This window comes from Pleurodeles waltl, chromosome 3_1 (genome assembly GCF_031143425.1).
Source record: "Pleurodeles waltl isolate 20211129_DDA chromosome 3_1, aPleWal1.hap1.20221129, whole genome shotgun sequence".
In the NCBI taxonomy this organism is placed as follows: domain Eukaryota; kingdom Metazoa; phylum Chordata; class Amphibia; order Caudata; family Salamandridae; genus Pleurodeles; species Pleurodeles waltl.
The window spans coordinates 1,527,798,854-1,527,811,941 of record NC_090440.1 but is presented as its reverse complement, the minus strand read 5'-3'; the positions used below and the strand labels follow the sequence as shown (position 1 = coordinate 1,527,811,941).

Sequence of the window (13,088 nt, the reverse complement as noted above, 5' to 3'; positions counted from 1 at the left end):
TATTTGGAGCAATGATTCCTTCAGTAGGAGTCATATTGAATTCAATTAAAATACGAAAGTTGTCTACTATTGTGGATCACAAGTTGACAAAGTTCTCAGGAGCTATAATCCTGATGGATGCTGAACTTGCTGCAGAAAGAGCTATGACTCTTCAAAATCGGCTTGCTTTAGACATTCTTTTAGCAAAGGATGGCGGAGTTTGCAAAATGCTTAGTACACGTCACTGTTGTTCTTATATTCCAGACAACAGTGGGCAAATTAGGGAAAATGCTTACAAATTTAACTAACGAAAGTACAGATTTGAAAGAATTGAAAGAACCAGGAGTATGGGAGAAGGTTGGAAAAGGATTTGCTTCTGTGGGAAATTGGCTCAGCAACATTTGGAACGGACTATTACTGAAAATAGTAAAAGGAATATTAATAACATTAATTTGTTTATTAGGTATTTGGGGAATATGGAAAGCTAAGAGAAGAGAAAGAACAAAATAAAATGGTAGAAATATACAGGGAAAAATCAAAGGGAACCAAAAGGAAGAGGGAATTGACTGAAGTGCCAAATTACTAAAACAGAATTTTAATGGAATAAAATTTGTGGGAAGATTTGATGTGATGACATAATTAGTCATCAGAGGAGGGATTGATGACGCAGAAAAAGAAGGACTAACAAATATTCATATATCATGTAACCAAAATCGTATAAGGTAGTGTGATTTTAGCAAAGAAAAATAATGTACGTGGGAAATTGTGCCCACGGGGTAGTTCGCCATTATTATAAACGGGCTTAATTAATCATGAAGAATTAACAATGTAGTAGTCCGTCATAATTGCAAATGTATTCTATGATTTTCTTGTCAAAACTGTTATATGCTTAGCTTAAATTTAGCAGAGGCTTTGGCCTAGTTGCCTGGTCTCAAATTTTAACTGCGTGGTTTTCACTTGTATTAACAAAGACATGCTATTTTACTTTAAAGTTGTATTTTTCCAGTAGAGATGACTAATACACTTATCTCAAGGTTTCATATTAGGCTGGTTTCATCCCTTTTAAGCAAGGTCAGTTTCTGCAGGTGCGGACAATAAAAGCACTGATACCGAAATAATTGGCAAACTTTGTTGCAACTTGTGTTCCAAGGCTCCAAGGACACCTTATGCATAAATGAGTACTAGGAGAAAGACACTACTCATTGGTCAAATTGAAGCCACCCTATGAACCCTCCAATGGAAGACCCTGAAGAATTTGGAATGTTTCTTACTTAAACCCACAGGACAAAGAGAAGTCAGCCATTTTCTTTTATGCCATTTTGAAGCCAGATTCAAGAAGCCACCTTAGACGACATCTTGATGCCCTTTTCTCTATTCCAGAGAAAGACTTTGAGAATTCTCACCCTAGAGACTTTAACTTTAATTTTGCCTTGTCCTGCCCATGCAGTAACTTTTGCCCCATTCTCCTTGTTGCTGCAAGGAAACTTGCCATTAACTTCCCCCCCCCCCCTTGAAATCTGCCCCATGCTGGTCGAACCAGTACCTGAAGGACGAAGACTTTTCTTGAATGCTGATTGTATTTGGTAAATATGAAAGGATAATTGTATTATGCATTGTGTTTTCCTTCCTAGGTACCAACTGCTATTTGATAGGGCCCAAGCTAGAAGTTTTCTAAATTTGTGTTGACTAAATTCGTTTTGCATGAAGCCCCACATGCCAATGCTAATTAGAGGTTCGTTGAGATATTCACTTGATGCACCATGCTAAATTGAAATCTTGTTATGCTGACCGATGTATGAAATTAGTCAAATTCAATTGCTTATATTAGTGATTTGCATTGCCATAACCGAGTGCATTATAATCCAGATTTTACGTAGATTGCGTTTCTTCCGCCGCTATGGACAGCTACTAATGTTCGTATACATATATCATTTGATTTTGAGACTCACTTATATCATGCTAGCTTTGTTAATATAGGGAAATAAACTCATTAACTTTTAATAAACTGGTGTGGTTATTCATGACTGAAAGGTCATGGTGTGTCAAAATACTGATTGTTATTGATTTCTAATGTGTCGCTTGATCTATTGATTAAGTAATGGGTATTGATTACAATGGTTATTGATTATTGATTTGAGTGATCCGACTATTCCTGGATGAGGAGAGCCCAACTCGGCTAAAAGGTTCACCGACCTCGAGCGTGTCCAAGTACAAGTAATTTATAAAGACTGGACGTGCTATCACTAGTAGTGAGTGGAGAGGGACTGCCTTTTCCTCTTAGGCCTTTCTCTGAGATGACAGATGTGCATAGTAGTTAGTGGGGCGGGACTTGCCTCTCCTTTCATACCTCTCTCTCAGATGACGGGTGTATCTAGTAGGGTGTGTGGATGGACTGGCTCCTAATTTCAGACCTCCTTATCAGATGACAGGTGAACATTGTAGGGTATGTGGATAGACTGGCCTCTATTTTAAGAACTCTCTCTGAACTAGTGGGTTAGAGTAGTAGGGTGTGGGGATTGACAGGCCTCTACTTCCAGACCCCTCACTCAGATGACAGGTGTGAATAGCAAGGTGTGTGGATGGACTAGCCTCTTCTGTCAGACCTCTCTCTCAGATGATGAGTGTGCATAGTAGGGTGTGTGGATGGACTGGCCTCTACTTTGAGACCTCTCTATCAGATGACATGTTTGTGTTGCAGTGTGTGGGGAGGAACTGCCCTCTCCTGTCAGATGTTTCTCTCAGAACATGTTTGTGCATAGCAGGGTGTGTGGATGGACTGGCCTTTCCTGTCAGACCTCTCTCTCAGATGACGAGTGTGCATAGTAGGATGTGTGGAGAGAGACTGGTCTCTCCACTAAAACCTCTCTCTCAGATGAAGGGTGTGGTTGCAGTGAGTAGAGAGGGACTTCCCTTTCCTCCCATACCTCTCTCTGAAATGACAGGTGTGCATACTATTGAGTGGACAGGGACTGCCCTTTCCTCCCAGATCTCTCTCTGACCTGATGGGTGTGCATATTAGGGTGAATACATAGACTGTCCTCTCCTGTCGGACCTCTCTCTCAGATCATGGGCATGCATAATAGGGTGTGTGCAGGGAGACTGGCCTCTCAATCAAGGCCCCTCTCTCAGATGACAGGTGTGAATAGTAGTGAGTGGAGAGGGACTGCACTTTCCTCTCAGACCTGTTCTCTGACATGACGGGTGTGAATATTAGGGTGTATACAAAGAGTGACCTCTCCTGTCAGACCTCTATCTCAGAAGGCAGGTGTGCTTAGTAGGGTGTGTGGAGAGAGACTGGCCTCTCCAGTCAGGCCACTGTCTCAGATGACAGGTGTGCATACTAGGATGTGAGAACAGATACTGGCCTCTCTGCTGAGACTTCTCTCTCAGATGATAGGTGTGTGTAGTAGTGAGTGGAGAGGTACTTCCCTTTCCTCTCAGACCTCTCTTTAAGATGACAGGTGTGCATATTAGAGTGTGTACATGAATTGGTCTCTCCTGTCAGACCTGCCTCTCAGATGACATGTGTTGCGTAGTAGGGTGTGTGGAGAGAGACTGGTATCTCTACTTAGACCTCTGTCTCAGATGATGCATGTGCATAGTAAGGTATGTGGAGGGACTGACCTCTTCTTTCACACTTCTCTCTCAGATTACAGGTGTGCGTAGAAGTGGGTTTGGAAGTACTTGTCTCTCCTGTCAGATCTCTCTCTCAGATGATGTGTGCACAGTAGTGAGTGTGGAGGGACTGTCCCCGCTTTCAAACCTCTCAGATGACAGCTGTTCATTATAGTGTGTGTGGAGAGAGACTGCCTCTCCACTGAGACCTCTCTCTCACATGACAGGAGTGCATAGTAGGGTGTATGGTGAGAAACTGGCCTCTCCTTTGAGACCTATTTCTGCCAGATGACGGGTGTGTGTAGAAGGGTGTGTGGCTAGACCAGCCTCTCAGCTTAGACCCCTCTCTTTGATGATGGGTGTGCATAGTAGGGTGTGAGAAGAGGGTTAACTCTATTCACAACTCTTCCCAACCCAATGGGTGTAAACAGTACCGCTTCGTAAAGTAACAAGTGTGCATACCGGTGTATTCGAACATCACCTATTCCTTCCTATTTCTTACAATTCGACAAGAGTCTCGCAAGATTTTTTTTAAAAGAATGAACCTTCTACTCATCACAGTACTTAGCTCAGACACACTTTCTCTCAATAACAAGGACCATATTATGCATTTCTACTAGTAGTGTACTGAGAACTCACACACTTCTTTTTACTATTCATGATCCCACAAGATCGTACAAATTAGTTATAAACAATATACATTTATAATCTTCACAGTAGGTATTCCTTAGACACCTCCTAAATCTGCCCCATATAACTGTTTCACTTCATTTCCACAGCACCTCCAAGTTTTCACAGTAAACAGTAATGGTGGCCATTTCATTTCTAATATTCCAACAGCGAGCCAATCTGAGCACTTGTGGGACTCACAGAGGCCTCTCAATCCTGCAAGTGTGTGAAGGCTCACAGGAAAAATGGGCCTCTCGACCATTCAGAGGACTCCATTTTTTATTTTGTCCTCTTGCAGGAGGCTTGCAGGACTCTCGCAAGCCCAACTGCCAAAATGTAAAAATATTTTTCACCCTTAAATTCTCAAAAACTACTGAAAGGATTCACACCAAATCACAAAACAGTAGCTTCCTGCCAAATTGGTGTAATTCTGCTCAGCAGTTTTTTTCTAAAACGTGTCTTAAAGAAGTCTTTGGAAAAAGAATGAAGATTTTATGTTTTGGGACCCCTCTTTTTTCTTGGTCACCACTTGACGGTTCACCCAGAAACTTTCCACGAAGGAGCTGAGGTGGATCACTTTTTTTTTTTAGATAAGTTTGTGAAGATTCTTCAAGAGGGGCTAAAGTTATTAGCAAACCCCAAAAAAACTTTCTGTCTATGGAAAAGCAGACCTAACTGTAACTACCTAGTAGTGATTGATATTATTATATATATATATCTATATATATATATATATATATATATAGATATATATATATATATATCTATATACACATCTATATACACATTACCTAGTGCAGTCACCACTAATTATTTATAGGTAGGACCTAGTTTCTATATAAAAAGCGTTTTTACTTGCCTATATCTTTGGCGCCACTTGACGCATCTTTACAAAACTTTCCGAATAAATCGCCAGTCACGTCAGCTACTGTCTGGAAAGTTTTGGGGTGATCCATCTGAGGAGGCCGAGAAAAAGGGGGTTCCCAAAACACTTTTTCCCCATTCATTTTTCCCCAGGAAAAATTAAACAGCAATAGCACTGAAACTACTGGACAGAATGCAAAAACAACAGAAGGTGGACGGAATGCAGAACAAATCAAACATTCACCCCCAGTCACAGATATGGGTTTAATCCATCGTTTTTTTTGCTTGCCATGCCATTCCAGCTCAGACCCAGCCATATGCAAATCAGTCTTGACCCTGTTCCCCATGTGAACAGTCCAGCCCGAACTGCCAGGCCAGGTCCTCCCTGGACCAGAAACAAGCATCCTGGGACTGGTTTCAGGGTATCGCCCTTCATCAGTAAGGCTAGCTTGAATCTGGTGGCATTGCAAGCACGGGACCCACGTCTGGGTGTATCTGTCCCACTTGGGGCAACAAATGCAAAAACAACAGAAGATGGATGGAATGCAGAACAAATCAAACATTAACCCCCAGTCACAGATCTGGGTTTAATCCATCAGTTTTTTTTTCTTGCCATGCCATTCCAGCTCACACCCAGCCATATGCAAATCAGTCTTGACACTGTTCCCCATGGGTACAGTCCAATCCAGACTGCCAGGCCAGGTCCTCCCTGGACCAGAAAAAAGCATCCTGGAACCAGTTTCAGGGTATCACCCTTCATTGAACCTGGTGGCATGGCAAGCACGGGACCCACGTCTGGGCGCACCCTTCCCACTTGGGGCAACAAATGCAAAAACAACAGAAGATGGACAGAATGCAGAACAAATCAAACATTCACCCCCAGTCACAGATCTGGGTTTAATCCATCAGTTTTTTTGCTTGCCATGCCATTCCAGCTCAGACCCAGCCATATGCAAATCAGTCTTGACCCTGTTCCCCATGGGAACAGTCCAGCCCGAACTGCCATGCCAGGACCTCCCTGGACCAGAAAAAAACATCCTGGGACCGGTTTCAGGGTATCACCCTTCATCAGCCAGGCTAGCTTGAATCTGGTGTCATACAAGCACAGGACCCATGTCTGGGCGTATCCTTCCCACTTGGGACAACAAATGTAAAAACAACAGAAGGTGCTCGGAATGCAGAAAAAATCTAACATTTACCCCCAGTCACAGATGTGGGTTTAATCCATCATTTTTTTGCTTGTCATGCCACTCCAGCTCAGACCCAGCCATATGCAAATAAGTCTTGACAGAATTACACCACATTTGGCAGGAAGGTAGCTTCTGGTCCACAAAGCAACCTTTTTTTTGTTTTGGTGTAAATCCATTCTGTAGCTTTTGAGAAATTAAGGGAAAAAACGAATTTGTATATATATAGGGGCGGAAAGGATTCACAACCCCTCCCGATATCGTGAAAAGATCTGATTGGCCGTCAACACTTCAACCAGGAAATTTTGGTAGTCATCCTGGGATTTGGTAGCTGAGTCCCAGAACAAAATGTAAAAAAAAAAAAAAGAAAAGAAAAAGGGCCAGGATACAGACACCCTGACCTCTTACCTCTGGTGCTGGAGTCCCAGAGGGACCCCTCCACAGGCCTAAAAAGCATTTTTTTTTACATTTTCACCACAAGTCGTGGCGGATCCACACTTCGTCTTTTTGAAACCCTTGTGTGGGCCAAGTCCGGGGGCATTCTTTTATTGTAGTGCAGTGGGATGCCTTGCCCCCCGCAGCTCCAGGGATGTCACCTCCCTGGGGCAAAGCTGTAATTATGTGTTAGGGGCAGTGTGACCCCCCTGCGCCCTGTGGACCACCACCTCCCTGGTGCTAAATTTATTATTTGCATGGGGGAGGTCGGTCTGCCTCCCCCACAGCCTACCAACTCCCCAGGGCATTGATCTACCACCCTCTCCTGCAGCCCCAGGGATCACCACCTCCCCGGGGCAATCTGAAAAAACTGAAAAAATTAGGAAGGGGGTCTGTTTCAGACACCCTACAGCCTCAGGGACTGTCACCACCCCGGGCTATACTTGTTGGAGGGGGCAGAAAGCCTCCTTCAAGGAGCCATTGATGGCCCTGGGGACCCCCACCCCCCAGGCCTGGCTCCTTCCTTGTCCCAGGGTGCCGACTCCCAGGACATAGCTGTTTGCTGTGGCTTGGCTGCAACTTTGACAGATGCCACCAAGTCACAGCAAACACCACGCATTTTGACAGTGGGACCAGTTAAGCAGGTCCTGCTGTCAAAAAGCAGAGTTTTCATCTCTGTTCCCTGCAGGCAGATATATGTGCAGGGAACGGAGATGAAAGCTTTGCTCCCACAACCATGGAGCTGCTACTTAAAGCAGCTGCCTGCTTGCTGGGGCAATGGGACAGCGGGGAAGGCCTTGATGTTCCACCCGCAGTCCCAGATAGCCCGTAAAGGGCATATAATAAAAATAAATCATCAGGCACCACGGAGGCCTTGAGGCTCCCCCGTGGTCCCAGATAGCATATAAAGGGCTAAAACAAAATATAAGAAAAAAATAAAAAGAATAGCTCAAGTGTGAAGGTAACATACCTTCACACTAAGCGTTGAGGGTTCAAGTCCAGGTGTATCCCTGGTCATTTCCCTCCTTTATTTTGCTTTTAAATGAAAATGTTTAAGGCTCATACTGAAAGGTGATCTTACTCTTTTTAATTGACATACATTTTTCTTTTCAATTTGTTCAGAAGTATCTCATTTTAAATGTACCTATAAAACCTTTAAAACATTCTTTCTCTCTCTTTTTCAGTCTCTTTCTCTCTCTCTCTTCCAGTCTCTTTCTCTGACTCACACACCCACTCAGACACTTATGCACTCACTTAGAGACCCACTCATACACTCACGCACCCACTCAATGACCCACTCAGACTCTCGTGCACCGACTCGCAGCTCCAGTCAGACCCTCACGCACTCACTCACAGACCCACTCAGACTCTCACACACCCACTCACAGACCCACATGCACCCACTGACAGACCCACGCACACACTGACGCACCCACTAAAACACTGATGTTTGCACTCACACCCAGACACTCTCACAGCCACTCTCACCCCCAGATACACCCTCTCACACCTATTCTCACACCCAGAGAGGCCGCGGCCAACTCCTGCCAGGCACAGCCAAAAGGCCGTACACAGCGTCAGGTTGGGTGGTTAGGGGGGTTGGCCGCAGGGTCAGGCTGCAGCCAGGTCTTGTGGGCAACCTCCGCTGCGCACGGGCAAAGGCTCTGAACAGTGCAAGGTTGGGTGCTTATAGTATATTGACCTCAGGGCCTGGTCGCAGGCCAGGCCCTATGGCCAACAGCTGCCTCACACAGCGAAAGGCCGTTAACGGCGGAGGTTGGATTAATGTATAGTAATAAAAATTACTATATGTTTAAAAAACATAGAAATTTACTGAAAAATAAGGTTACAGAGACGTTATAGCTAGGAAATAGAATTTTAAAAACCATAAAAATTCACTGAAAAAAACTAAGGTTACAGGGACGATATAGCTAGGCACAACGTACAAAACCATAGGAATTCAATCGTTATAGTTAGAGTTATCTCAAGTAAGTATAAATAATGCCCTAAGGTAACTAAAACTCGCACCCTCACCATGCACTGCTAATTACCCCACACATTATGGCACTCATGACATCTATAATAACATAATTGGTAATATCACTGTTATATTTGCAGTAACACTTTTGCAGAAAAAACTGTGCATGGTTGGCGCGCAAGTTATAGCTTGAAGATTCTCAATGATTGTTGTTTTTTATAAAACGCTCAATGTTTATCATTACATATGCTTCACTTCACTTCTCACTTACTTCTTAAAATATCTAACTTTAAATTAATTCCCCAATGTTCAATATATTTTCTTTTTCTCTATCTTGCATTTTCTTTCCTTTCTACTTTCTCTTTCTAAATTGCTCACTGATCATCCAAGAATGTTTGCATACATTCATTTTGTTACTGTTTTGAATCATTCATAGGCCTTTTACACTGTCTTCTTTGTTAAAGCATAACTCTTTCGTTCATTACAGAATGTTTAATTTATTACATTTCATATAACTATGATCATTAAAGTCTTTCTAAAACTTAAAAAAAAGTTAGGGGTGCCCAGAATAATTTCATAAATTATTGAGACTACGGCAAACGTACAGAGGGTATTAAAGATTCACTGTAATGACGTTAGAGTATGGTTTGTATAATTTACCCTCACCTAACTCATTCTGGCTTGGTAATAGGGCATGAGAGCAGTGCAATTGGAAATTGTGGGGTAGATGTCTATCTGCAAACTATACGTGGGGTCCTTCTTGCCCTGTTATCGTCCCCCAGGAAACACCCCCGCTATATTTGTTTATGAATGTTAAGCAAACAAGCAGTGTAGAATGACTAATACGTTTTTTCTTTCATATAAAAACAAGCCAATAAAGAGGTGTTCTATGAAAAAAGATTGGAGGATCTGGGAAACTAGATTCTATTATGATAAAAGTAAGGCTTACTCTGTCAAGATTAACTGCAGAATATGTAACTGAAGAAAGCTAGCTTAGATACCAAGTAGGAAAGAGGAAAGTGAATGAACAATAAGGAGGAACAAAGACTCAGCATTAATAAATCTTTATAATTCACAGTGTTAGTCTTTTTATGCCCTAGTTTAAAAAGAGATCTGAGGATGAGACAGAGAAGAAAGCGTTTGTTTAGCACACGGACTGCATTGCATCAATGCAATAAAGTAGGACTACCTCACTTTTCCTTTGCTTGCAGTATGTATGTGTGTATGTGGATCAAACCAAGTCAACAAGTGATAGGGGAGGTAGCTGGATTGTGGATGGTTAACACATTGTGATGCAGTGTTGTCTAAAAAGGTGAGTGTTTCCTAAATTGGAGCAGCATTTGGGCAGCCCTGGTGGATACAAGTGGGTGTTGTTCCAGATCCTAGGAGCATAGATGGTAAAAGACTGCTACCCTGTGTTTTCCTTTTTATACTTAGGGGCCTATTATGAGTCTGGTGGTCTGTAGACCACCAGACTTGCGGTGGAGGTCAAACTGCTGTGGCTGTAGAGGTCCAACCGCTACATTACGTCCATGGCAGTTGGACCATCAAAAGACTGCTGTCCCCGCCAGGATCTTTGATCCTGACGGGATGACGGCGGTCGTGGATGTAATCAGCCACGGCGGACCTGAAGTCAGCCCCGCTGTGCTGATTACCACCATGTTCTCCTCCAGCATCTTCATGGCGGTTCAACTCCTTAAATCATGTTATAACTGGCTTATATTAAATTAACTACTGGGTTAGATACCTTTACCACCTGTAGTATTGTCTCCGTGTTTGTATCTCTCCATGTTCCTCCTGTTGGAAATGTACCTGTCTCCTGCCCCTGAAGCGTCCCCTGGACCATCCTCGGTCTCTGGGGAAGCCTCTGTTCCATGGCCTCCCCCCCCCCCCCGGTTTGTGGCCATGGGGTGGGGCCTAAAAAAGGACTCTGGGTCAGATCACCCGACTGTCCCTCTCGAAAATGTGGAGCTGTACTAGTGCTAGGCTGTTCAGTAGCACTTTCCCCTCCACTTATACCAGAAGATTCCGAAAAAGAAGCATATATCCTGGGCCCATTACGACCCCTCGTGGAATATCTACCTCGTCCCTCCTGTTTGTAATAATCTTCCAACAAATATGGATAAGTCTGTTTTTTATCATAGAGACTAATGTCCCTCATTAACTTATTAAGTTTATACATCTGAGTGTTGGTATCAAAATCCTTCATACTCCTATCAAGCCGGTCCAATGCCTCTTTAGCATTCGACAAGGCCTTGTTTTCTATAATCTTCTTTAAATCCGTGATTTCTTTCATTAGTTTTTTCACCTCATCAAGCGCTGTTTCTACACCAAACACCATCCAGTGTTGAGAGCAATTATTTGCCACAAAACTAAAACCTTCCTTAAATTTTGGGTTATCTACAAAAATTGCTGGCTCCTTTCTCACTTGTAGACCCATGGGGATGGTGTTGGATTGTAAATGTTTAGTTAATGAATGTCCATGTGGACGAGTGCGTACCAATTTTTTCTCAAGTCTTTCTAATTAATTAATCTTCTCATTTAGTGATAGATCCACAGTAGAAGGAGAACTCCCTAAGAACTCTGAACTTGCTTGACCCTGGATCAATCTATAGATATAGTCTTCACTATATGACACAGTCTCCCTATCTGCAGCCATGTTGAAAAGGGAAATATTATTCAATGTACAACACCATCAATCAATGATAAAACACACCCTTCGCAGATCAGTTTCTGCTCACAAGTGTACTTATAAACCACAGAGGGTAACCCTGAAACCCCCCGGGCTGGGTGGAAAATAATCATTACATCAACAATGCCCCAAAGAGGAAATCAAACAGTTATTTATCAATCATAGAACAGCATAGGTGAAAGTTAGAGAACTATTTATTCATACAAAAATATATTCATACATCTACATATAAAAACCATATATATATTTTTTCATCCTATAAAGACAACCCATCTAATAAACAAAACACCGAAGGACAGATAGTGTAAAGAAGAGTGCTCGTGTTGAATGACAGAAAGAAGAATCGTGAATATTCAAATAGATCAAAAACCTATACAGAAAATATTTAAAAAAACAGTTGGTTGGTTCTTTTTTTACTGCATTGATTCCATTCCAAATCCTCAAAAAAGTCTAAATCTCTTGCTTCAGTCGTCCATAAGTATCCTAAGCAGAGACCAATCCAAACTACATGTACGTCGACATTCGACCCCTCAATATCTCGGGCCAAGTCACCGCTCCATAATGGGTCTTCTTCAGGACTAACTGATGGGTGTCCCTAAAACATCACAAAAAATCTATCAAAATCCATCACTTATACCCTAAAAACCAATGCTGTCTAACATCATTAATCAAAACTTACCTTATTATGTCCACTGACTCCGTCGCTTTATTACTTGCCTACTTGTCACAAGATTGAATCTAAAACAATCAACCACATAAAACCATTTAAGCCACACACAACAAACCAAACCACCATATTCATACCCTTAAAGTTAAAAAAATACCCACAAGAAAACATACTTACCTATTTCTATTTTTTACATCTCACCATGTATTGAATCGATCATTAATGCAATGCAATCTAAAATTAACCAAACATAAACCATTACCACACACCAAACAATAAATATTAATATCAATGAATAAAACACCAATATCACATCCTTTTACTCCCTTACCTCATTAGTGTCCCTCATTAAATTTTAATATAAATTCCTCCTAATATATCCTTTACAAAATTACCATAAAACTCTAACATTCTAATACCCAATATCACATGCCAAAAACGTACCTACTCCTACACTTCCAAACGATATAGCATCCCTTATTACAAAAATAGAGCATCAGAATTCGCAACCTATCTCTCCATATAAAATCGCAGTTCCCCTCACAACATAAATATCAAAAACTTCCATCCAAATGAAAGGAAAGGGAACCCGAACCCCCTGAATGTAACTCAGCCCTTACAACCGAACAAAAGCCCTTCAGAGTCCTACCAAGTTAATACATCGTCCCCTTCAAACAAACAAAGTTCTGCCTTCATTCGTGTGAGGGAGTGCCCTCCTGAAACCGATCGGTAACCAAGCAAACCGCCGCCCTTCAAAGGCCACACTTTTATAGTGATCGTAAATTCACGTACTCAACGTATTGGATTAATCCCAGCTGGCGGCTCCCTACAGGGATAATTGTGCCAATTAGGCAGAGTCAACTAAGCAAATGCGATCTAGAAACTTGAATGCTCAATCATGACAACAGTATTCCAACTAAAACCGGCACACACCCGCCGCTACATTAGAAGGTAAACAGAATCTATAATTAGCCGCAAGGAAGTCTGAGTTAACATACTCAA

The 13,088-nt window shown here is 42.3% G+C and overlaps 1 long non-coding RNA gene across 2 annotated transcripts in view; it reads right to left on the bottom strand.

The window, feature by feature from the left end:
* The window catches only part of LOC138283380 (uncharacterized), a 29,469-nt gene extending 16,651 nt beyond the window's left edge, over window positions 1–12,818 (bottom strand). Inside the window, exon 1 of one of the 2 annotated variants that reach the window (XR_011201225.1) lies at window positions 12,736–12,818. This is a non-coding gene — a long non-coding RNA (uncharacterized lncRNA). Of the gene's footprint in view, window positions 1–12,098; window positions 12,250–12,735 lie in introns of those variants that run through there. The other variant, XR_011201226.1, reaches the window with a different exon arrangement.
* Window positions 12,819–13,088: the final 270 nt, after the last annotated feature.